Source organism: Pelodiscus sinensis, chromosome 17, assembly GCF_049634645.1.
Source record: "Pelodiscus sinensis isolate JC-2024 chromosome 17, ASM4963464v1, whole genome shotgun sequence".
Taxonomy (NCBI): domain Eukaryota; kingdom Metazoa; phylum Chordata; order Testudines; family Trionychidae; genus Pelodiscus; species Pelodiscus sinensis.
The window spans coordinates 35,494,001-35,518,688 of NC_134727.1; the positions used below are offsets into that span (position 1 = coordinate 35,494,001).

The following is a 24,688-nucleotide window of genomic DNA, read 5'->3' on the forward strand; positions in this document are numbered from 1 at the left end:
AGGCTGTGTCTAGACTGTACCCCTTTTGCGGAAAAGGGATGCAGATTAGACACATCGCAATTGCAAATGAAGCAGGGATTTAAATCCCCCCCGCTTCATTTGCATGAACATGGCTGCTGCTTTTTTCCGGCTCGGGGCTTTGCCGGCAAAAAGCGCCAGTCTAGACAGGGATCTTTCGGAAAATAAAGCCTCTGGAATAAGGGATCTTTCGGGAAAGGCTTTATTTTCCAAAAAATTCCCGTCTAGACTGGAGCTTTTCTCCGGCAAAGCCCCGAGCCGGAAAAAAGCGGCAGCCATGTTCATGCAAATGAAGCAGGGGGGATTTAAATCCCCGCTGCATTTGCAATTGCGCTGTGTCTAATCTGCATCCCTTTTACGGAAAAGGGGCAGTCTAGACACAGCCCCAGAGTTTTGACGACAAAGCTTCAAGGAAGCAAACTGGCTGGGTACTTGATCTTCCCTCTGTCTATAGCTGCCTCCACATTGACACCCGTGCAAGGCAGAGTGCAAGGATTCATGTGTTTGCACAGCCATGCACGCACACCGACGTGCCCAGGCGCACGTCCAAGCCCGCATGCTTATTTACACGCTCGTGTACCTGAAGATCCCCACTCCAGACCGCATTCCCGCAGGCATGCCCACTCACTACCCCCACACAAATGCACAGGCTGGCTTGCAATAAGCAGGAGTAGGCCCTGGTGCATGCACACAGATACAAGGGCATGCTTGGTACGCAGGCCGTGTGCAAACGAGCACGTACACAAGCCTGTCCCTCTGCACCCATCCCCAGCGACACACATGTCCCTTTCACCTCCCGGGCAAGTCTGAACTGACCTATTGCTAGGGCCCCATCAAATTCCTGGTCTGTTTTGGTGCATGTCACTGGTACAGGATTCTAAAAATGGCAGAGGGAATGGTTTGGGTTATTTAAATCTGGAACAGCATGGCGTGGTGATACTAGGAGTAGGAGGGGTGCAATGCTGCTACCCTTAATTCTGCATTGCTGCTGCTGGGGTGCTGCCTCCCGCCGCTGCTGCTCAGCTCTGAAGACAGCCTGGAAGCGAGGATGGCAAAACCACGAGCCCCCTAAAATAACCGTGTGATCCCCTGCATCTCTCTGAGGTCAGAACCCCCAATTTAAGCAACACTGCTGTCCCCCGTGAAATCTGTGCGCCACAGGGTAAAGGACCAGATTTCACAACGGGATCAGAGTTCATGGCCCACGATGCATTTTTCATGGCCCTGCATTTGGTAGGCCCCTACCGCTGGCCCGTGCGTGCAGGTTCAAATCCCCCATCTGATCCTGCTGCCACGCCGTTCGACCTCTTTTTCTCCCGCGGCATCTCGCAGCGCCGGGAACATCCGCTCTGGGGCCGAGGGGGGAAATGTGGAGTGAGAACTGATGGTTGCTAGCCCCCGGATCAAGTTTCCCTGGAGGAGACGTGCATTTGGGCTTGGTGGGCTGCAGTTGTTTGGCTGTGGGGGGTCCACAGTAGGACTTGAACTTCCTTTTCTTTCCAGCCAGGCTCAACAGGTGTTCAGAAACGCCAGTGGCTGGAAGGCCCACAGGGCTTCTGAGGCTAAGGGTCTGTCTGCCGGACACGGCCCTGGGCGTGCAATCCACCCCCCTCCCTCGATGTGCTTTTTGCAGCGGTCAGTTCCAAGGCACCGGTTCCTCTCAGCCGCCCCCCACGGCGGCAGCGTCCCCTCCTGCTGCCCTAGGCAGAGGAACGGCAGAGGTGGAAGAGAACAGCCCCCCACTGCAGGCTGCTGCAAGTACAATGGTGCCCCCCTTCTCCGTTGCTGGAGAGCCCCCTGGTGAGAGATACCCAGGGGACTTCTAGCTCAGCCAAGAGGCCCCTGGCTTTGCCCTGCTTGTTGTCCCTCTGCAATTGGCACACGGGGCCGGGGGGAGATTTGTCCCCCTCCTACCCGCTTGGCCCCCACCGAGCAGCCTCCAGGAACACAGCGAATTCCCGACACTCGTCTGGGTGTGGGAGATGGGGGCTGCGAGCAGCACAGCCCCCTCTCTTGACACCTCCCTCACCAGGGGCCCCGGGGCGGATAACGCCCCAGCTCTCCGCTGCCTCGGGAGAAGGAGCAAAGCGGGGAAGGGGAATTCAGAACTGCCCCCGTGCGAGGGGGAGCCGGCATTTCCAGGACGGGCGTCCGATTACAACAGGGCACTGCCAAGTTGTTTTCCATAATTGTGAGACTGGTTCCCCCTCCCCACGTGCTTCTTGATAATCTGCCCCCCCCCCCGCCGCTTGGAGGGACCACTCAGCAGCTTTCTGACCAGCCGCCAGCCTTCCACCAGCTGGGCGGCCGGGCACATGGACGGCCACACGCTCATGGTGTCCTAGCAGTCACTGGTGTGCCCAATTGCCGTGGCAGCAGGCTCAGGCGGTGAGAGCTGAGCTGGCCTAAAATCCCAGCTGTTGTGGAGAAGTCTTCTCAGCAGCTCCCCGGCTGTGGCTAAGAGATCCAGGGGGATCCCAGGTCTTAAGCACGTTCCCGGCTAAGTTTCCTCCCTTAGCGTGGCTGGCCAGGAGCAACGGCTGCTGGGTATTTGAGGTGGGGGAGTCTGGGGATCTGTGCTTTGTCCCTGAGGTTCTCTGCTCCACAGCAGCTGAGTTTTCTAGTGGGAGGCGGAAGGCGACGGAGGTTTTCCTGTACCGTGGCCGGCCGGCAGCATGGGAACTCAGCCTGCGCTGCCGAGTGTTCGGAGGCTGTTTTCAAACTGGGGTCCCGCCAGCTGAGAAACCAGAAGCCGACCTAAGGAGCCAGCTGGGCCTGCCCCCTCCTGTCTCCCCACCTCAGCCTGGTGGAAACTGCATGCGGAAATGAAGACTAAGCCTAATGAATCCCAGACAAGGCATCGGCCAGGTTTGTTTTAACCTGTCGGAGTGAAAAATGAAGTGCTGCTTACTGGGGGCCGGAGGCTTGGTGGCTGCTGGAAGAAGGACTTGCTGCGGGTAGAGATGCAGTTCAGGCTGTGAGAAAGCTGGGAGCTGTGGGGCCGAAAGTTGCAGCCACAGCCTGTGAAAGTTGTGTTTTGGGGGGCAGGTGGGAGTTGGGGGGTATTTGGGGGATGAAAGGTCACTCAAGTAGCAGGGGGCTCGGGGTTGGGACGGGGTGTGAGGGTTTGCTCTGGGCAACTAGGGTACAGAAGGAGGTTCTGACCTGGAGCAGGGGGCTGGATGCAGGACTCCAACCAGGGCGTGCTTACTTCAGGTAGCTCCAAGCCAGCGATCCAGCGGGCTGAAAAAAGCTCCCTGCCTGTGCCAGCTCTGTGCGGCTGCCAGAAGCAGCCAGCCTGTCCCTCCGGCCCCTAAGCGAGGGGGCCGGGATGCTCTGTGCGCTGCCCACGCCTGTAGGCACTACCCCAGCAGCAGCCACAGCTCCAGGCAGGGGGCAGTGCGTGGAGCTCCCAGCTGCCCCATGCTTAGGGGCTGCGGGGACATGATGGCTGCTTTCAGAAGCCGTGCAAAGCCAGGGCTTTGGGAGCAGGAGGGGCAAAGCCCATGACTAGAACACTGGCAGCCCCACGCGGGTGCCCCTTGGGGAAGGCACTGAGGGCGGGGGGCAGGGAGAATGGCTGCCCTGTGGCTGAGCGAGGGGCCTGTTTCCTTCCTACCGCCCGCTGTGCTCGCGGGCGCCGGCCCCTCCGTGCTGGAACAGCACAAGGTGTTGCTCTGGGCGGTGAGCAGCCTCTCGGGCCCTTGCACAGCAGGTCTGAAGGGCGCCTTTGAGCGCGCGGGGCCCGAGCCGTCCCCAGCGCCTGGCTGGCTTCCAGCGGCCTGTGCTCGCTTCTGCCTCTGTGGAAAATCTGCAGACGAGGCAAAACCGAGACAGGCTGGGTAAGGGCCAGGGGCTGGAACCACTGCGGCCGCCAGGCTCTCCGACAGGAAGGGAGAACCTCAGCCAACATTCCAGCGCTTGGGCCTTTAACTCCCCTGCTCCCACGCCGGGCTGTGTCGTACCCTGCCTCCGGGCTCGCTGCCTCTTGGCCACCCCGTCCTGCCCGGGCTGTGCTACCAGCCCCAGGAGGCTTCGGTCCAGTCATCAAACCCTTAACGGGACCCGGCTGATCGGAGTGACCACCCACTGAGCTGGCTGACGCTGCTGGGGAAGGTCTTATCCACGAAGCAGGTGCCTTGATGCTCTGGGGGGAAACTTGGCGTTGCGACGTAGTGGGGGGCTGTCTGCTCTGTCACCCGGTGTCCCCCTGCGCTGTGCGGTGTGATTCCTACTGACTCCCCCACATGTGTATTAGCCCAGACACCTGGGAACAAGGCTCTTTCCCCGGGGGGGACAAAGGAAGGGAGGCGGAGAGGAACACCTGGTCTGGGAGCGAGTCAGTCTTGGGCTGGAACCATGAAGGAAACAGACTAAGGAGGCAGCTGGGGCCCAGGGACCCCATCTCAAGGGGGCTGAGGGATCCTGGCCCAGACTCCTGTAGACACCTCACGGCTACGCTGTGCTGAATCCTGGAGAAGCAATAACCCCCCTCTGTTCTTGCTGCTGCGGGGCTGCAGGATCGGAGGAAGCCCGACTTGTCGTCACAGGCATAAGAGACTAAGTAGGCACAGGCTGGCAGACTCCTCCGAGTTGGCCCCCACGGTGTGGCTGGCAATCAACACCTGTCCCCTACCCCCAGCACATTGCGAGGACAGACGTGCCTTTCATCAGGGTCTTTGCTTGGCCACGACGCGGCTGCCCCAGCAGGGGAGCGTCCTGGCAACCACAGGGGCCGGGGCGGGGTGTGCAGGCAGAGGGGCTCAGTGCAGGAGAGGAGGGGAGCCGGGGCAAGGCGCTGGGCCGGGAGCGGTGTCCTGTGCAGGGCGGGGGTCTCGGGCACTCGGCGGGTGGCGGGTTACCCAGGGGCTCCTGGGAAATGGAGTCCTGGCTCAGCGGGAGCAGCACGGCGCTTCCTGGCAGCCCCGGAGACCGGTCTCGGTCCTGGCGGGAGCCCGGGAGCCATGGGCTAGCTCAGAGCTTGGCTCGCTAGAGCGCCTGGCTCCTTCCAGGTGCCAGCCCTGCCCTCTGGCAGAGGGCGTGGCCTGGGGCTGGGTGCTGCCACGAGGTGCTGCTGCCTGCCTGGGCCAGGTGCTGCAATCCACGGGGCAGGCCGGCTCCTTGGCACCCGGCCACCGCTCCTGCCGGTGTGCTGGCCTTTGGCAGGGTGCAGGATTTGGCACGCCCACCCCTAGCTCCAGCCCTTCCAGAGCCCCCGCCCTGATGTGCAGGGAGGGAAGGAGGAGCAGTGTGGCCCCTTGTTTTGCCCCGTCTCTGCCAGACGGGGTTTCTCTGGGCCGGGGGCAGGCATGAGGCTCCGACCACCCAGGGCCGGGTGGGTTCAGCTGTGAGCCGGCTGGGGCTTGGCGGACAAGCCACGGGCCGGCCAGCGGCAAGGGAGGGAGGGTTACGCAACCATTCCCGGCCCCGGAAAGGACGTGGAGATGAACCAGCCCTTTGGGGCCTGACTGGAGGTGGGGGGTGGCCGGTGCTCTGCCTCTCGCCTGGCCGTTCCCAGCCTGCCAGGGCCCAGCACTAAGGGGGATGGAGAGTGCAAGGCGGGGGTGGGTGGGGGAAGGGAGGGAAGAGTTTGAGGCTCAGGAAAAGGCTGGGCCGAGGGGCCCAGTGCCTGCAGGAACTTGCCCTGCTGCTGCAGGGCGCTGCTGGAGGCTGGGGGGTGGAGTGAGCCATCCCGCGGACGGGCGGTGAGCAAGAGACACGAATGCCCGGAGCAGGAGTTTCCTGTCAGGCTGACTCAGGAGTTGGCTCGGCAGAGGAGCTAACATCCTCCGAAGGGCGAGGCCCCTGCGTAGCCTAATGCAGACGCTAACCTAGCTCAGCCGGGCGCTAGCTTCCCGCTCCCCCACGCCTCCTGCAGCCCCGCTCCTGGCTCCGCCGCGGCTGTCGGAAGGAGGGGAGCATGACAGAGAGGAAGGACCAGCTCGCTGCTGTGATCTTCCGCCTGCTCTTTCCCAGCCCCCTTTTCCTGCTGGCCTGTTCTGTCCTTGTGGGCTGCAGCTTGCAGAGTCCCTGAGCCGGGAGCAGGGCCAAGATGATTAATTGGCATCTCAGGAGTGCCAGGAAGGCACAGGAAACAGGGTGCCTGGAGGAGCCAGCTACAGTCACCTCTCAGGCCAGCTGTCCTAAACCAAAACGACTGGAAGGGCTTGGGTCTAGGGCTGTACCTGCCCAGCCAGCCGGCTCCACCCTGGGTCAGGCTCCACCATGGTAGAACAACTGAGCCGTGTCCGCTTTGCAGCCTCTACCAGCGCTAACCCCAGTGGGGAACTGTGGGGCTCATTTCCCCTGTGGAGTCACAGAGCCTAGCGGGGAGACCCGGGAAGTAGAGCAAGGAGCTGGGATCTGCAGGGAGCTGCCATCTCAGCCTTTGTGGGAGCAGGTTTGTGGCGGGACGGACCGGACTAGAGCGAGCCGAGTGCCATGCTCACAGGCAGCTCCCCTACCGCGGCTTTGCTGCTGTTCCCGCCCTGTGCTCCTGCCTATGGACCGTGACTTCTCACCTCTCTCTTTCCAGCTCTGTGCTGAGCCTCTGTCTGCAGCTTCAGGCCTGCACGTGAACAAAGTAGCCAGCGTGCAAGAGTCCCAGGCCAATCGTGAACTGGAGCACGAGGCCTGTGATCCGGGTAAGCGGCTCAGCCCAGTTTCTCTGGCTAGCAGACACCCTCTCTCTCTCAGCTCTCTATTTACACCTCTCCCAACCCGCCTCTCTGTGCCTCCCGCTTGACAAGCCCTGACCTGGGCACCTTGATATAAACCACGGCTTCTTCGTGGCAAAGGCATAGGCCTAGAGATACAATTGACTGCGCAGTGGGAAAGCCATCTCCTGGCAAGGCGCAGGGCATGCCAGGTTCCCCGCAGGACAAGAAAAGACCCTCTTTGAGGGAAAAGACAGTGTCACAGGGCACAATCACATAGAGAGTAATACTGTGCTTTAGCCAAAGGAAGCTTCTACCTTCTGCTTTTCATTAGAGATGTACAATCTGTATTCCAGCAGGCTGTGTGTTGCACCAAGCAGGCCTGCTGGCTGGGAGACCGGAGCTCTGTTTCTGGCTCTGGCACTATGTAGCGGCATGACCTTTGGTAAAAATCATGTAAACACCCCCTGCCTCAGTTTCCCCATGTGCAAAATGAGAGTGATGCTGCTTGCCTGCCTAGAGAGCCATGAGGTCAACGCATCGGCAGTGCAGGCCGAGCCTTGTGCTGTTAGAAACCGCTGCCCCCTTTCCTCGCGCTGCAGGTTTTGAATGTTGGAGTTGGCCAGGGACTGGGAAGGCGCCTTGCGTGGAGAGCCGAGCTGCTGTTTCGGCCCTTGCCTTACAGGGCTTGCCAGAGCAAAGACTTTGGCAGGAGGCTGTTGGAGAGGAGGGAGGGACGTGAGGCTTGCTCCAAGAGCTCCTGTCGGAAGGTTCTCGAGAGGGAGAAGGGAAGCAGTAGGAAGCGAGAAGTGAGAACAAAGCTGTGAGATTCCAGGGTTCCTGCTGGGATCATTGCTGGGGAATGACAGGCCTGGAGAGGAAGATGATTTATGGCCACTCAGTTCCCCGGAAAGGTCCATCTGCTACTAGAAAGTTTTGCTTCGCCACACAACGAGCAGGCTCCGGGAGGGAGCGTATGAACCTAATGCTCATAAAACGGGACCGGAATGAAGCTCACACTTTAAATCACTTCCTCTGTTTGCAAAAATCCATAAGCATTTCTCATTGGGCTCAGGATCTGCCGTGTATGGAGTGAAGGGTGTAACTGGGACTGGAGATGGGCAAGGAATAGAATAGCGACAGCTGGTGCCGCCTACAGGTGCCAGAATTCTATACCCACCCATCTCCCCTGGCAACAAGTCAAGGTGTTAACTCTGGAACCCTCTAGGTCATACAGGGTTTTAGCTCATTGTTTGAGAGACTGTCTCTTGGGACGGCCCTGTCTGGCTTGTGCATCAGCTGGCCAGTAGAGCTGCTTGGGGGGAAGCAGCAAGAGCATGAACGGTTTGAAAATGGCCTCTGTGTGTTGTGTTTCCAAAGGAACGGATCTGTTTGTGTGTTTGGCTTATTCTCTGAAATTTTCCTGCCCTCCTCCCCCCTACACTCCCCGCATCCAAACATTTCCTCTTTTTTGAAAATCGTAGGCCTCAAAGGAAGCATCTTGATCTTTTTAAATCTTTAAAAGTTTGCTTTGAAAATGTTTGACTTTGTAAAAGTTATCAGTGGGAACAGGGTATCAAGGGACGTAGTGGATTCTCCATCTTTGGGTGTCTTTGACTCAGAATAGGGTGCTTTTTGGAAGATATGTACTAACCGAACAAAAGTAAATGACAGGTCTACCCAACGGGAGGGAGGTGGGGGTGGAAGGGGAACTGGTCCAGGGCCCAGCAATATAAAAGGCCCAGAGCTGAAACTATAGCACCGGGAGTGCTAGCCACTGGGACTGGGGGTGGGGTGCACTGTGATCTGGTGGCACTGAGGACTGGCTGTCCCCAACCCCGCCCCTTCCATCCAAGGCCAGGTAGAGCAGGACTCCACACACCCCTCTCCCCACCCCCGGCTTGCCCAGGGCCCGGGCAAGGCTGCCGGTCCCGTAGGTTACTGGGCTCAGAACAGGAGGAACTGGAAGAAATTTCAGTGTCCTCCAACACATGGGATGAGACTAAATGATCTAAAGGTCCCTTCAGGCCTGGGTCTCTCTCTGCAATTCCATCAGTGGTCAGGCTAATGTAGGGATGAGCCGTTTTTCATAACAAAGACTAATGCAGATGTAGCCTTAATGTGACCCAAATCCAGCACTGAGCCAGCCTTCTCTAGATGCTAAGAATCTACAGGGCCATCTGCTTTCGCCACACTGCGCTTCTCTGGATTTAGCTGCTCGGGGAGAGGGAAGCTTTCCGCTCTCTTCAGCAACCTGGTGGCAGCTGTACAATATGGGAAATGCTTCTCTTGTCTTCCCTCATTAACCTCCCATACCACTTCGTTGCGGGTGGATTAGTCTCTCTAGCAGATATATTTATTGCATTTTTGTTGCAGGAAGCCAGAATCTTGGGAATTTGAGGGAGGCATTGTCTAGACAATGCAGGGAGACAATAAAAAAGAGAATGTTGACATTGCTGAGATTCTAAAGAAGAACCATGGAGAGAAATTTTGGAGAATTTATGATTGCCATTGTCTGGCAAGACCTCACTTGAAGGTTTGAATTATGTGTATATGGCCTATGTGAGGACAGAACAGTATGAATTCACAATAGTCTACGTTTGTCCTGCGCTGTGATTGGAGGAAACCATCACACGAGCGTTACACTGTCTGAGTTGCCTAAACAATTGCACATAAATGTATCACACAGATCTGGGCACCATTTTTCTGCATGTGTTCAGGAATACTACCCAAGAAACAAGATGACCAAGGCAACAGAATTGCTGAGCAATTTGTACCATGCTTATTTATTTTGAAAATATCATTTCAAAATAGTGGCTATTTCCTTGAGCCATCCAAAGCCATGCAAAATATTTCTTTTAATGTCTATACCCTAGTGGTATAATACTCAATTTCAGCATCTTTTCTAACCCTTGGGTAATATTGTGCCCTTGCTGTGTGTTTCTATAGGTATATGGGTGTAATATATAGAAACCAGATGCAGGCCTATGTAAACTATATACTTTCCTTTAGCCACGTTTATTATGCAAATATCTTATTTTGAAGATGTTACAAACTATATACAGGTTGAACTTCTCTAGTCTGGCACTGTTGGGACCTGGCCAGTGCTGAACCAGAGAATCTTCCAGACTATGGGAGGTCAATTTTCCAGACTATGGGAGGGCGGGGGGCTGGACTCGATGATCTCTCGAGGTCCCTTCCAGTCCTATGATTCTATGATTCTAATATTGTCTAGCAGCATTACCAACAACTTCCACTGCTTACTGGGCTCTGAGAAGACATTGAGGGGGTAAATTAGAGCTAAATAACACAGATCACTGAGAACCAGGACTGGCGGTTCTAAACAGACTTCATGGGACTGCAGGAAACTTGGCCATACCCATGATAAATGGACATCCGGCTAACTAAAATCATGCCGGACCAGAGAGTGCTGGACTAGAAAGGTTCAGCCTGTATTACCATAAGTTTATATATGACTAATATATTTTCTAAAATATGACTGTACATATGACTCATGCATTTGCGTGATATCCCATTTAATTTAAATATAAAATGATCTAAGAAGTAAAATAGCTTTTAAATGTCAATATATAGATTTCAAAAATAAATGTTTGCCATCTGGGGATCATTGACTTCAGACTGGATTTACGTTAATGCTGACTTTACAATGGCTGCAATTAACAAAGTTCTCTACATTCTGTTTTTAAACAAGAAAAATTAGTGAAAAAAAATGAAATAACTGGATCTTGCAAAAGATGTACATGTCTGTGTAACTTTACTCATGGAAACATCTATGTGTCGGGACAGTGTTGCATCACACTCATAGGATTTGGGTTTGCTGACTAATTTCCTTAAAGTCCAGTTCTATACAGATACATGATTCTGCCGAAGCTGTATTATACGGCCCCATGTTTGTTATCTCCTCATGGCTGCTGGATCATTTAGAAAAAGTATCATTTTATTTACATCTCCCAGTCCTTTCAATCTACCCTGACATCTGGAAGATGTGTTCTGTCCATTTTAGGAATCAGCCCTAATCGTGATTCTGTTGACGATGTGTGAACAGAAATACCCTCCAGTGCCCTTCCCCTGAGCTGTGTTGTCTTACCAGGAGGAAGAGGACTTTAAAAGTAGTGACATGTTTATACTTGGCATATCTGACGAAGGGAGCTGATTGGTTGATTTAAGGAGGTTCCATATTTGCACAGTCACTTTTCACACCTTTCAGAGTGCCCTTTTACACCAGAGCATTCGTGTACCCAGTGCTGGCTGGCTCTTATATGAGCAAACTTTCTAATTATCCACTTGCCCCCTTTTTATTGCTCCTTTTTTTACAAGGCTTTCGTTACTTCCTGAAAGTGTGATTCTGCAAAAACACGCACATTTGACTTCCTTGATTCACCAGGCTCGTTTTACTGGACGCATTGATTCACCAGATCTGGAAAGGAGGGTGAATTTTGTGGATGATGCTAAACAAGAAGTTATTGCAAATAACTCAGGGCAATGGGGAGCAATGGAGAAAGGCAGAGTTCAGGTAGGAAATCAAGAAAAACTTCCTGATAGCAAGATGGACTGAGCCAGGGAATAGTCTTTAGGGGAAATAGTGGACGGCCGATTGTTCTGGTCATTGAAACCTAGATGCGGTGTGCACTTATAATTTGGCCCAACCTAGCCACAGCATACGGGGGTGAGAGAACTCCATTCCCCTGAGCACTGTAGCTTGGAGTCTTGAGACCCAAATCTGATGGGGATCCAGCCCCACATGCTGGATCCAGGTCAGGCAGGAAAACCACTAAACCTCTTGGGTGCAGATCTGGTCAGGGTCAGGTCTCCAGTGGGATAGATGCAGCAGCAGCTGCATGCCCTCTTGCCTGCTGCTCAGGTCCACCGATAGCAATTCCAGGCCCAAAGGCAGAACAGTGAAGGAGTCCCCATGCATGCACAAGCTGCGCCCATGCGGACATGATCCACCTGGCATTTGTGCAGTGCCGTACCTGCGCTGTTGCTGCTCTTCCAGCACAGTCAGGGCTGCCACATGCCTGCCCAGTTGCGTTGCTGTCTGTCTGCCTAAACCCCAAGACCCCTGCCCCACCCCTGTCCTGCCCCTTCTCCAAGGCTCCACTCCTCCTCCCTCCATTACGCACTCTTTCCCCAGGTAGGGGGCTGCAGTGCAGGATGGGACACAAGCTGTGGGGTCTGGGAGGGAATTTGGGCCCACACCCAAACTCTAGGCCCTAGGCTAGGGCAGGGGGTTGGGATGTGAGAAGGAGCGAGGGGTTGGGTTTTGGGAGGGAGTTTAGTTGAGCAGGGGTGAAGGGTGCAAGCCCTGGGAGGGAGTTTGGGTGTGGACCCTAGGCTGAGGCAGGAAGTTGGGGTGCAGGAGAGGGCCAGGGGGTCAGTGTTTACCTCAGCTCCCAAAACCAACTGGCACACCCCTCTGGTAGTGGCTCTAGCCGGGGAGTCCGGGGGTCTCCATGCACCACGGCCCACAGGCAGGCCCACTGATGGGGGGAGGGGCAAAGGAGGCAGTTGCGTGGCTCTGAGGGCTGAAAGGGGGGTACCACAGACGGCTGGCCCTGTCCCTTCCACCAGAGTCCCCTGCCCCATCTGGGAGTGGGGTGCTGACCCCTCCGCACCTTGCCCAGGGGCCTGCGCAGGCTGCCAGCCTCGCTGCCCGAAGGCACTGACCACACAGCTTCTATTGGCCACAGTTCCTGGTCAATGGGCGCTTTGGAGTTGGCGCTGGAGGTGGGGGGGCAGCACATGGAGCCTCGCCCCCTCCCAGGGCCACGGAGCTGCTCCCGGAAGTGGCAGGCAGCAAGGGCGGGCAGGAAATCTGCCTTAGCCCCGCTGCATTGGCGGCGACAGTGGCTGGGGCCGCTGGGCCCTTTTAAATCACCTGGGCGCCGGAGTAATTGCCCCATTTGCCCCCACCCCTTCAACAGGCCTGCTGGCCAGCTTGCTACACCACAGGTGTATGGCGTGAGCCCGCAAGGAGTCGCAGTGCCGCTCTCTCCACAGCACATGCCCAGAGCAGCGGGGGAAGGTGCATGGGAACAGCAGGCAATGCAGCCACCACTCCATGCCCACGGGCAGGAGGAGGGAAGCCAGCCTCACTGGAGGAGCGGGTGGTGCCACACATTCAGCTGTGGAGGGAAGGGTCACGTCAGGAGACAGCCTGACCCACTTGGATTCAGGCGAAACGAGCTTGAGTCTGGGTCAGGCCTAAAAAGTAGGCCGGGGCAGATTCTACTGCAGCTGTGCCAACCTAGTGTGGACGCAACCAGCAGGCTTCTGGTGGGAAAGTGGTTTTCTATGGTGATGTTGCAATGGGCTGTGTCTGCACTACAGCATTACGCCGGTGTAGCTATGGTGCCGTCACTAGTCTGGCTGCTTTAGTCGCCTTTCCATAGACAGGCCGCTCGATTGGAACTTTTGCAGTAGGAAGCTGACGCACTGGGAGCCGATGGCGCTTTCCCCTCAACAGCAGAAAGTAGCACTGGAAGGGACCACGTGGGTCACAAAGTCCAATCCTCTGCTGTCACGGGCGATTGTGCCTCATCATCCCAATCGGAAACATCTACTTGGTGTGCAGCGGCAACCAAAAAAGCCAACAGACTGTTAGGAATCATTAAGAAAGGGGTAGAGAATAAGACCGAGAACAACTTACTGCCTCTGTATGAATCCATGGCATGCCCACATCTTGAATATTGTGTGCAGACGTGGTTGCCTCATCTCAAAAACGATAGATTGGCATTGGAAAAGGTTCAGAAAAGGGCAACAGAAATGATGAGGGGTTTGGAACGGGTGCCATATGAAGAGAGATTAAAAAGACTGGGACTTTTCAGCCTAGAAAAAGAGGAGACGAAAGGGGGATATGAGAGAGGTCTATAAACTAATGACAGATCTGGAGAAAGTGAATAAGGAAAAGTGATTTACTTTTTCCCATAACATAAGAACTAGGGGTCACCAAATGAAATTAATGGGCAGCAGGTTTAAAATAAACAAAAGGAAGTTTTTCTTTACGCAGCACACAACCTGTGGAACTCCTTGCCAGAGGATGTTGTGAAGAGCAGGACTTTAACAGGGTTCAAAAAAGAACTAGATAAATTCATGAAGGATAGGTCCATCAATACTTATTAGCCAGAAGGGGTAGAAATGGTGGTCCTAGCCTCGGTTTGTCAGGGGCTGGAAACGGATGACAGAAAAGGAATCACTTGATAATCCCCTGTTCTGTTCACTCTCTCTGGAGCATTTAGCATTGGCCACTGTCAGTAGACAGGATACTGGGCGAGATGGATCTTTGGTCTGACTCAGTATGGCCGAGCTTACATTCTTATGTCTCAAATTCCATCTCAATCCCATTTCTTAACTCCTGGGACATGCTGCATCCCAGCGTGTGCGGACTCATGCCTGAGGAAGCCTCTCTCGCCCCGGGAAGGAGACATGTCTTGTGAGGCACCCTCTCCATGGCGAGAGAAATCCTTCCAAGTCCCTCCGGAGTCTGCTCCTGACACAATGGTCTCAGCATGTCCATCCCTGAGTTTCTTAACTAACGGACGGAGTGGGAGTGATGGCAGCTGAGGGACGAGTTGAGGGGACGAGCTGAGGGGACTGTATGGCTTGGTCTGGGTGTTTTCTGCCCAACATGCTGGTAAATAACACGGTTCTGTCAGAGAGAGGATGGGCCAATGGGACTTTTCTACCCTGGCTCCTTGTTTTCTAGCCTGGCTGTTGTTATTTATTGTTACTTCAGGAACAAGCAGAGGTCTAGGCTTCCTGGTAGAGTGCAGCAAAGGACTATGGGAGGAGACAGAGAGCAGCGATGCCTTTGCCCTGCCCTGTGACAATCCCCCAGCTGACTGGGAACGGCGGGGCTGGTTCCCATTAGCAACGCACATCGTGCAACCTCCTCACGTGAGCCCGGGGGAGCGTCAGCAGTAATTAAAAGCGCAAGCGCGGCCAGAGCTCGGTGCAATTTATGGGCTGAAATCTCCTCTCCGCCTCCACCGCCGTCTTCCCTCCGCCCCTCAGCTAACTCCCACCCTCACCACCTGCCATTCCCTGCTGCTGAGGTGAAACATATGCTTCTCTCACAAGAAGCCATTGTCCCTCCCAACCCTGCTTATTAAAGCCACGTGTTGGAACGGGCTCCGGACCTGGAGTCGTGCCTGGTCGTTAAGTCGCCGAACGGCTGGAAGGAACCGGGGCGCAATTTCCTCCTTTCTGCCCCGCCTGGCTCTCGTAAACCGCTGTCTGCGGAGGAGTGGACAGCAGAGAACCTGTCATTAGGCACCGGCCTGCTTCGGAGACCTAGCCACACCTCAGTAACCATCATTCCGCCTGACGGTCTCTTCCCTCTGCCGTACCTTCTCCTGACCCCGTTTTAGGAGTCTCGTTTTGTGGCCCAATGTTCCCCCTTTCCCTGGATAGAACCGGTTCCTGCTCTGAAAGGGTCTCCCCTGCGGGATAACCCACAGGTGCGAGGCTTGTTCCGAGGGAGGGTCCGCAGCTCAGGAGCTGGGTGGCATCGGCCTCGGAAAGCACATGCTCAAGAAACATGCTGGTTCAGTGTATCGCCCAGACAGCCTGTGAGAAAGGAGCTGCACTTGTCTGCTTGTGATGGACCCTGATAAAAAGGCAGCCGTACTGGGGGGCGTACTGCCAGCCTTCTCCCCACAAGTGTCTTCCCTTGTGACATGCAGAACAGGGGTGAGTCAAACCACCTGTCTTCTCCCCCTTGTTTCTCCCCATACCTTTTCCTCACTTCACGGCTCGTTCTCTCTTCCTTCCCAGAGTCTCCTTAGCCCTTTTTGCATAACGAGGCAGCTGGCTCGGATGCATTTCCCGAAGGTGGGCTCTGCAGCTGACCGCAAAGCCTGACGCTGCTTTTCACAGGGAAGGCCTTTGAGCCAGAATCCTGGATCCAAACATGCCCGATGATGGGGAAGCTCAGAGCCAAATCCCAACGTTCCAGCTTTCTCTGGGAGAGGAGGCGGGCGGACCCGTTTCGTAGCGCTCTGTGTCACTGAGCGTGCAAGCGCCTACTTGCTTCCTACCGCCCAACTGCTTTGCCACGAGGATGCTCTGGAGGCAAGAATGGGGGTGAGAGGTGTGGAGAGAAAGACGGGTAAGGGATTTCCTCTCCCTCGCTGCACAAGCCCGTCTGCCAAGTCCTGGGAATGCGATCAAATAGGAGCAATTCTAAAGCACACCCAGGCCGCTCAGTGACGCGAAGAAGATCCCGGTACGAACACAGAGCTGCACGCTGCTCTCGGTGACTGAGATTGTGACTGACCCCAGAACTGAGCTCCTGGGTGCACGAGTCCGGAAAACCTCGTAGGGTTGGCACGACCAACTCCTGTTACAAAACTCTTCCACCAGAAACGGGGTCTTTGGGTTGCCTACGAAGAGGGCTCATTGGAGGCAGCCTTTGAATGGGAAGAACCATCGCTGGGAGCAGCCCCCTAAAAACTGGAGAGTGTCACAGCGGGAGAGACTCCCGGAGAGTGGACCACCCAGCCAGTTGGGATCTGACAGGTGGGGAGAGGCTCAGGCCCCTCCATCTCCACGGAACAGTGGCACTGTGAATTTTCTTCCAGGGGCGAAGCCAGCTTGTGAGGAGGGAAGAAGCGCACAGCAGGGCCAGACGCCACATTCCCACCCCATCTGTAATAACACGGCGCGTCTAGACGCCGGAGCGTGGAACATTGACTGGCATTGTTCAGCCAAAGCGGCCCAGTTGCCAAGCTGGCAAGGGCCAGCACCCGTCCCTTGGCTGGGGGGTGCTGGGACCGGAAGGCAGCCCAGGGTGGAATGCTGGGGGAGGAGAGAGAAAAGTGACAGCAGCGTTCGTCTCTGGACTTCTCTGAAGCCTGCTCCATCTGCAGAGCAAACCCTTTTAAAACACACCGTTTGCAGTTCTGCCAGTGCAAATGTAGAGGTGGGTTTTTTTTTCTTGGTGAAACATTGGTGTGATCAAGGGCATCCTGTGATGTGAGATGGGCCCCTACAGGGAGAACTCCTTTTCCAGCTTACTGGCAGCTGAAGCAGAGAGACAGGCCTTTTCTAAGTACACACACATGCTTTCTACAAGCTGCCGCGCGCCAGCCCAAGTCTTTCGAGCTCACCGTTAACCCTTTCGCCAGAGCGGCTCGCCCTTTGGCTGCTGCTCTTTGAAGCCTCACATCTGCGAGGCACAGAACATCTTCCTTGCCTGGTGACGTTACTGCCCAAAATTCTGCTTCTGGTACCGTTACCTCCCCTGCTTAGCTCATGCCCGAGAGCCAAACCGAGCCTCCTGAATGCACGTGGAACTTCCCAGCCATAAAATAAAAAGCAAACGGGAATGACAGACTCACTCGCTGTCTCCCAGTCAGTTCCTTTTGTGATGGTGTCACTCTGTATTTGAACCCTCCAACTTCGCACGTGGGAGTGATAGTGGTCACCCCCGTGCAGAATTGTGTCACTGGTGATGGGCGCAGACAGGAGCAAGGGTGTTGAACGGAATTCTGGGGGAGCACAAAGTCTTGGAAAAAATCCCAGCACGAGTTAGACAAGAATAAGTGTTGCGACGGATACCTAGGGCAGCACCGGGAAGGAAAAGGAAACCCAGGCAGTGAGTAGGGAACGGATCAGCCGGGTTTTGGCAAATTTTTGTTTGTTTAAAATGACTCCTCCTGTGACTAGAGTAGGTTAATTTTGGAATATTTGTTACAGAGCCTTGTGCAACCAAAACACTCTGGGAAAAGAGCAGCGAGCCAAACCTCGAGCCGCTTTCCACAACACACACACAATCCTCAGTGGTTCAACTAAACCAGAGCCCCAGATCTAACCCACTGCTGGGTTTCCAAAACAACGCCCGACTGCCGTGTTTTGGGATATGCCACATCTCTTCTGCTTTTGTCTGGGTGATTCAGAGAGGAGCCAAGCCCAGAATGATCAATTTGAAACCCACCCACTTTCCTCAGTGCTTTGGGGTTTGAATCATGTAGATCTTGGAGTGGAACCACCCCTGGTTTGGGATTTATACAACAGAAAACAGAGCAAGGCGGTGCAAAATCCAAACCACTGTGAGTTTTGCCTGTCTCCATAACTCCTATGATCTTCACAAAACTCCCACGTTACAGCAAGCCGCTCACATTTCTTTGGGGGAGCTAAATCTGCAAGGCTCTTGGAAGAGCTGAACAAAGCAACAGTCGGTAATTTTACTCCCTTTTAATAATACCATGAAACATAAGGGGAACTGAAGCAGTGAAACAGGGATCACGAGATGAAGGGCAGTGTCAAGATCACAAAGACATGATACAAAACTTCTAAGCACCTCATTCAATCATCCAAAATGCGTCTGAAGTAAAACCAAATGCAGCTGTTAAACAGGCAAGGCTCAAAGTGAAAAGAAACCAACTTTCTAAGGCCCAGTCTACCCTAGAAAAGCATTGATGGCTTAGCTATATCAACAGACTCTTATAAAGGAGCAAAATCTTTCTGGGGCACTGTATTTGAGGGCTCTGCACCTGGAAGGGGGCTGTTGAAATCCACTCCCAGATTCAACTCTGCTAGCTTATTGATTTTATTTCAGTAGTGTCCAAGTGCCCTACTCAGAGTTTAAAAGGGACTGTGTCTTATTGCACATTTGTACCATCTCCTTTTCGTGCTGGTACAAATGCAGCATAAGACACAGTCCCTGTGTCACAGATTTCACAGCCAAAGGCCCCAAACTTTTCACTGATTCATAGACTCTAAAGCTGGACAGGGCGATTGTGACTGCCTGTAGAATGTTGTCTGACTTCCTGTAGAATACAGACTGTAAAACTTTCCCAAAGTAATTCCTAGGACAGAGATTTTAGAAAAATATCCAGTCTTGGTTTGATCATTGTCAGCGATGGAGAATCCACCTGGGCTACGTCTAGACTGGTATGATTTTCCGCACATGCTTTTAACGGAAAAGTTTTTCCGTTAAAAGTATTTGCGGAAAAGAGTGTCTAGATTGGCACGGACGCTTTTCTGCAAAAGCACTTTTTGCGGAAAAGCGTCCATGCCAATCTAGACGCGGTTTTGCGCAAGAAAGCCTTGATCGCCATTTTCGCCATCAGGGCTTTTTTGCACAAAACAGTTTTTAGCTGTCTACACTGGCCCTCTTACGCAAAAACATTTCCGGAAAAGGGCTTTTGCCCGAACGGGAACATCAAAGCATTTGCGCAAGAAGCACTGATTTCGGACAGTAGAATGTCAGTGCTTTTGCGCAAAATCAAGCGGCCAGTGTAGACAGCTGGCAAGTTTTTGCTTTTGCGGAAAAACTTGCCAGTCTAGACGCAGCCCTGGAGTCTTGATAAGGTGTTCCAATGGTTAACTCTCACTGTTAATCTAACCCTTCTGCCAGGTAGTGCCAGTAGCAGCCAGGGCCGGGTTCAGTATCTAGGGGGTCCCTTTCCTCCATCTCACACAGAACTGGCTTGAGCCCCCACCCAGTAGCCTGGGAAATTCACACACCCCTGGGCGCCTCTGAGAGTCAATGCTCCCCCACTCCCAAGCACAGAGTCTGAGTGTACAAAAGAAACTTTTAATGAAAGAGGGAGAGAAGTCACATGGCATTAGCTTGGGGAAATTCCACAACCAGAGTTCATAACCAACCCATGAGTAACCATCCCAGCTCAAATGAATTGAGCAATGTCCTTTGCCTCTCAGGCTCACTAGTCACTTTCTCCGTACCCCAATTCAAACACCCCATTTACAGCGCAGTCCAGTCAGTGTGGACCCAGACACATCACCCTGAGGACTCCACTCACTAAGCCTGAGGTCATGACACCTTTGCGCTGTTCCTGTGATCTGCTGGCTGCCTGCCACTGCTCCTACTGGCCGTTCCCACCAGCCGCTCTGCTGGCCGCCGCTCCTACCGGCCACCCACCAGTCATTCCCGCCAGCCTCTCCGCTGGCCGCAATGGGTCTGGCGCCAGGCCAAACCAGTGATTTCAGTTCATGGTCTACGTCTACACCGCAGGCTTTTTGCACAAGAACAGCTGTTCTTGAGCAAAAACTTGCCGGGTGTCTACACTGTACACGTGTTCTTGTGCAAATAAATTTACAGTACAGTGTTGGAAAACAGAGCTTCTTCTGGAAGAATAGTAATAGAGATGTAGCCGTGTTAGTCTGGTCTTGCTGAAACAAAAGACCTATGCAGCACTTTAAAGACTAACACGATGGTTTATTAGGTGATGAGCTTTCGTGGGCCAGACCCACTTCCGCAGATCAAATTGTGGAAGAAAATTGGCACGACCATATATACCAAAGGGATACCATAAAAAAAAAAAGAACACATATAAAATAGACAAATCAGATTTAAAACAGACGGGGGGTGGGAGGGGGGGGTTAATGTCTATGAGATAATGATATTAGAGATAATAATTGGGGAAGCTTCTTCTTCTGGAAGAGTTATTCTTCTCCCCATGGGCTCCATCTAGATTGCATCCCTTTTTCGTAAAAGGGATGCAAATTAGACGTATCGCAATTGCTAATGAAGCAGGGATTTAAATCTCCCCCGCTTCATTAGCATAAAAATGGCTTCCGCTTTTTTTTCAGCACGGAGCTTTGCCGGAAAAAAGCGCCAGTCTAGACGCGGATCTTTCGGAAAGTAAAGCCTTTTCCGAAAGATCCCTTATCCCTTATTTTAAGAGGAATAAGGGATCTTTCGGAAAAGTCTTTATTTTCCAAAAGATCCGCATCTAGACTGGTGCTTTTTTCCGGCAAAGCTCCGTGCTTAAAAAAGCGGCAGCCATTTTTATGCTAATGAAGCGGGGGAGATTTAAATCCCCGCTTCATTAGCAATTGCGATACGTCTAATTTGCATCCCTTTTACGAAAAAGGGATGCAATCTAGACGTAGCCATGAGGAATAAGCCCTCTTCCACAAGAAGGCAGAGTAGACAGGAAACATGAATTTCTTGCACAAGAAACCTCTATGGCTATAACGGCCATCAGAGCTTTCTTGCACAACTGCACTGCCATAGACGCTCTTGAACAAAAGCACAGCTCTTGTGCAAAAGCACATGGCAGTGTGGACATGTTCTTGTGGAAGGCCTTTTGCACAAGAACTCTTGCACAAAACAGTTCGGCTATGTCTACACTTGTGGCTTCTTGCGCGAGTAATATGCAAATGAGGCTAAGAGTGGAATATTGCCAAGCCTCATTTGCATACCTAATGAGCCACCATTTTTTTCAGAAGAGGCTCTTGCACAAGAAGGAGCGTCTACACTGCCCCTTCTTGCGCAAGAAACGCCCTCTTGTGCAATGCCGTTACACCTATTACTTTTCAGGAAGAACGGCATTGCACAAGAGGGTTTTTCTTGCACAAGAAGGGGCAGTGTAGACGCTCCTTCTTGCGCAAGAGCCTCTTCTGAAAAAAATGGTGGCTCATTAGGTATGCAAATGAGGCTCGGCAATATTCCACGCTTAGCCTCATTTGCATATTACTTGCGCAATAAGCCGCAAGTGTAGACATAGCCATAGTGATTTCAACTCTTTAGCCACCACCTAGGCTGGCAAAAGAGTCCAGCTTCCACTGGAATAGCAACAAGTCTCCTGATGGAGTCTGCTTTAGGTCTGTCCTTAGAACAAAGGGGACTTGGGGTGGGGAAGAGAGAGAGAGAGAGAGAGAGAAGGGCAAGTTGAACCAGTCTTACAGCTCACCTGGCAGGCATGAAGCAGGCTGGCTCAAGCCCTCCCTCCCCTCCTCAACTCAGTTCACTCAATTCTGGAAGTAGGAGGCTTGTTCATCTGAGACCTCTTACAAAGATGGTGTCTCTCCTGCAAGCACTGGTGTCGTATTTTACAGTTCCCACATTTAAGGGTAGCATGATTTGTGACCCCCCACAACAGCCCAAATTAGTTACAATACATCACATTCCAGTCTAACAACCGATCCTCCATCAGCTCTGGCTGAATTGGTTTTACATATCCACACCCTGGATTCCTTCCCCAAACCAACATGAGCTGTATTTACATATCAACAGTTAATTATCTTGTAGAGCTAAACAACTTCAGCTGGCTGCATTGCAAGCAGTCCTTCAGATCCCTGGCTTACATTAAAAATGTGCACCTTAATCCTAGTCTGAGTTCATCCTGCTTCAACTTCCAGCCACTGGATCATGTCCAACCTTTCTCTGCTAGACCCAAGAATCCAGTATTAACATTTGTTCCTCAGGTATGTCTTAGGGTATGTCTACACTAGCTCGGTAATTCGAGCTAGGTATGCAAATCAGGGAACCAGAGTTGCAAATGAAGCCCGGGATTTAAATATCCCTGGCTTTATTTGTATGTTCCCGTCCAGCCGCTGTTTTTAAATCCCCCTTAGTCCGAACAAACTGCCCGTGGCAACACGCGGCAGTTTAAAGTTAATCCGAACTAAATCCTTAGTTCGGATTAACTGTTACTCCTCGTGGAGTTAGAATGAGGAGTAACAGTTAATCTGAATGAAGGATTTAGTTCAGATTAACTTTAAACTGCCGCATGTAGCCACGGGCAGGTCGTTCGGACTAAGGGGGATTTAAAAACAGTGGCCGGATGGGAACATGCAAATAAAGCCCAGGATATTTAAATCCTGGGCTTCATTTGCAACTCCGGTTCCCTGATTTGCCTACCTAGCTCGAATTACCGAGCTAGTGTAGACATACCCTTACAGACTGTGACCAAGACATCCCTTAACTTTCTCCTTGTGAGCTCAACACAGATTTAGACCTTGTCTTCACTATGCTGTGGCCAGCGATCGAACCATTGGACGTTGATTTATCATGTCTACTGTAGGTGCGATAAATTGTTCTCCGAGCTCACTCCCGCCGAAGCCCGAACTCCACCAAGATGAGAGGAGTAGCTGGCATCAACAGGAGAGCAGTCCCCATTGACCTTACCGCACACAAGACGCTGCAGGTAGTATGTCGCCTTCAGCTACGCTATTTGCATAGCTGAAGTAGATCGGCAGGTAAGTGTAGACAAGACCTCAATGAGCTGAGTCACTCTGAGGCAGAAGTGGGCAAGATACCGCCCGCGGGCCGGATGTGGCCCACCAAGCCGTTTGATGCAGCCTACCCTGCCGAGCCCCTGAGGCTGTTCAAAACAGCTCACGGCACTTAGAGGGAGATGCCAGCTGTTTTGAACAGTGAAATGCGCCCCTGGTGGGGGATGTTCATATGCTGCCCCGCCCCCAGGCTTCACTCCCAGCTGTGATGATTGGCCTGTGGACGGGGAGCTTGGGGCTGCTGAAGGCGGAATCCTGCCTTGGGGGACCCTGTCGGACTGCTGTCTGGGTGTCCCCTCTGGTACCCCAGCCCCTCCCACTTCCCAACTCCCTGCCTCAGGTCACCACCCTCTCCTGCCCCAGGTCACCATCCAAATCCTCTGCACACACCTCCTGCCCCAGGTCACAATTCCCTCCCAGAGCCTGTACCCGCTGCTACACCCTCCCCCAGGTCACAATCCCCCCCCTGCACACCTACTCCCTCCCAGACCCTGCATCCCCATTCCCTGCCTCGTGTCACAAACCCTTTCTTCACCCAAACTCCTCCTCAGAGCCCTCAACCTCTCCTGCCCTCCAGTTCCCTACCCCAAGCTCCCTTCTGCACCCAGCCTCCATCCCCGACCCCGTGGTCCCTCCATAGAAAAGTGCAGCTCTTGCCCACTTACCGAAATCTTGGAGTGGCCCCTCCCATCAAAAATTATCCCCCACCCCCGCTCTGAGGCATGTTTTCTAACCCTTCAACCCTTCTTGTGGCTCTTCTCTGAACCCCTCCCATTGGCCAACATCCCTCTTGAGGTTGGGCCTGTGAAAAGCTTCTCTGAAGTCTCTCGGGCTTTTTGCTTTTTGCCTTGGTTAAGGCGAGACCCAGCAAGTGGATATTTAAAACCAACGGGAGGGGGCGGGAGAGGAAGGAAAGGGGAAAATGGCAGAGCTGCCTTGTAGCTTGTCTGGCACCATGCGCAGTTCCCAAGGTTTGAGCCTTTTTTGGGTTGTTTCCTGGTTGTCTGGCGCCTGTTGCTAATTTCCAACCAGGCTTCCCCGACAATCAAGCGCTTTGTTTCTAAGAAGTCCTCTGCAGGGGTTGCTCGTGCCTAGAGGCAAACTAGGCAGCCGCCTAGGGTGCCAGGTTGCATGGGGCGCCAAATTCCAAACCCTGCCCCTTCTATTTCCCATGCCTTACCTGGAGCACGGCTTCCCTGCGCCAGGAGGGGGGTAAGTCCTGGGAGAGGCAGCGCGCGGGAGGGAGGATTGGCCCCGGGGGAGGAGGAACGTGGGGGGGTTTCCCCTGTGCCGCGGGAGGAGGGGGGTTGGCCCCGGGGGAGGAGGAACGCGGGGGGGTTGCCCCGTGGGAGGCGGGTCAGCCCCGGGGGAGGAGGAACGTGGGGGGGTTGCCCCTGTGCCGCGGGAGGAGGGGGGTAGGCCCCGGGGGAGGAGGAATGTGTGGGGGTTGCCTCACGGGAGGGAGGGTCGGCCCTGGGGAAGGAGGAATGTGGGGGGGTTGCCCCGTGGGAGGGAGGGGTTGGCCCCGGGAGAGGAGGAACACTGGGGGGGGTTTCCTCTGCCCTGTGGGGGGGGGGGTCACCCCAGGAGAGGCGCATGCCGGCTTCTCTCTAGGGGGGTGGGATCTTGGGAGGAGGCGGGTGCAGGGGACTCTCTTCCCCCGACTGGCACCCTGTTCCCTCTCCCCGGCCCCAGCCCCCAACCCCCAACCCCCTCGGCCCCCAGCCAATAGAACTCCATCCCCAGCCCCCTCTCCCCAGCACAGACCCCAAACCCTCAATCGATATCTGCCCTTGGGATTGGGGGAGGGGGGGCTCTGATTGCATGGCTCGCCTAGGGCACCAGTTGCTGGCAGCTAGTCTAGGGCTGTCCCTGGTCCTCTGTACTTGCTGCTTATGCTTCTTCCTCACCGGATGGGGAATAAGCGACTTACTCTTGAAAAGCGCCATGGATGAGCGAGGTATTATTAGTATCGCACAGCAGCCAACGGTGCGGTACTAGCCAAC

General features: G+C 54.0%; 1 long non-coding RNA gene across 2 annotated transcripts; it reads left to right on the plus strand.

Annotated features, from left to right (window-relative positions):
- Nucleotides 1-344: 344 nt before the first annotated feature.
- LOC112543883 (uncharacterized) lies at nucleotides 345-23,943 on the plus strand. Of its 2 annotated transcripts, none has more exons than XR_012896392.1 (3): nucleotides 345-2,886; nucleotides 6,554-6,662; nucleotides 22,472-23,943. It is a non-coding gene; the product is annotated as an uncharacterized LOC112543883 (long non-coding RNA). The 2 variants fall into 2 exon arrangements; XR_012896393.1 differs by lacking the exon at nucleotides 345-2,886 and adding an exon at nucleotides 3,168-4,152.
- Nucleotides 23,944-24,688: the final 745 nt, after the last annotated feature.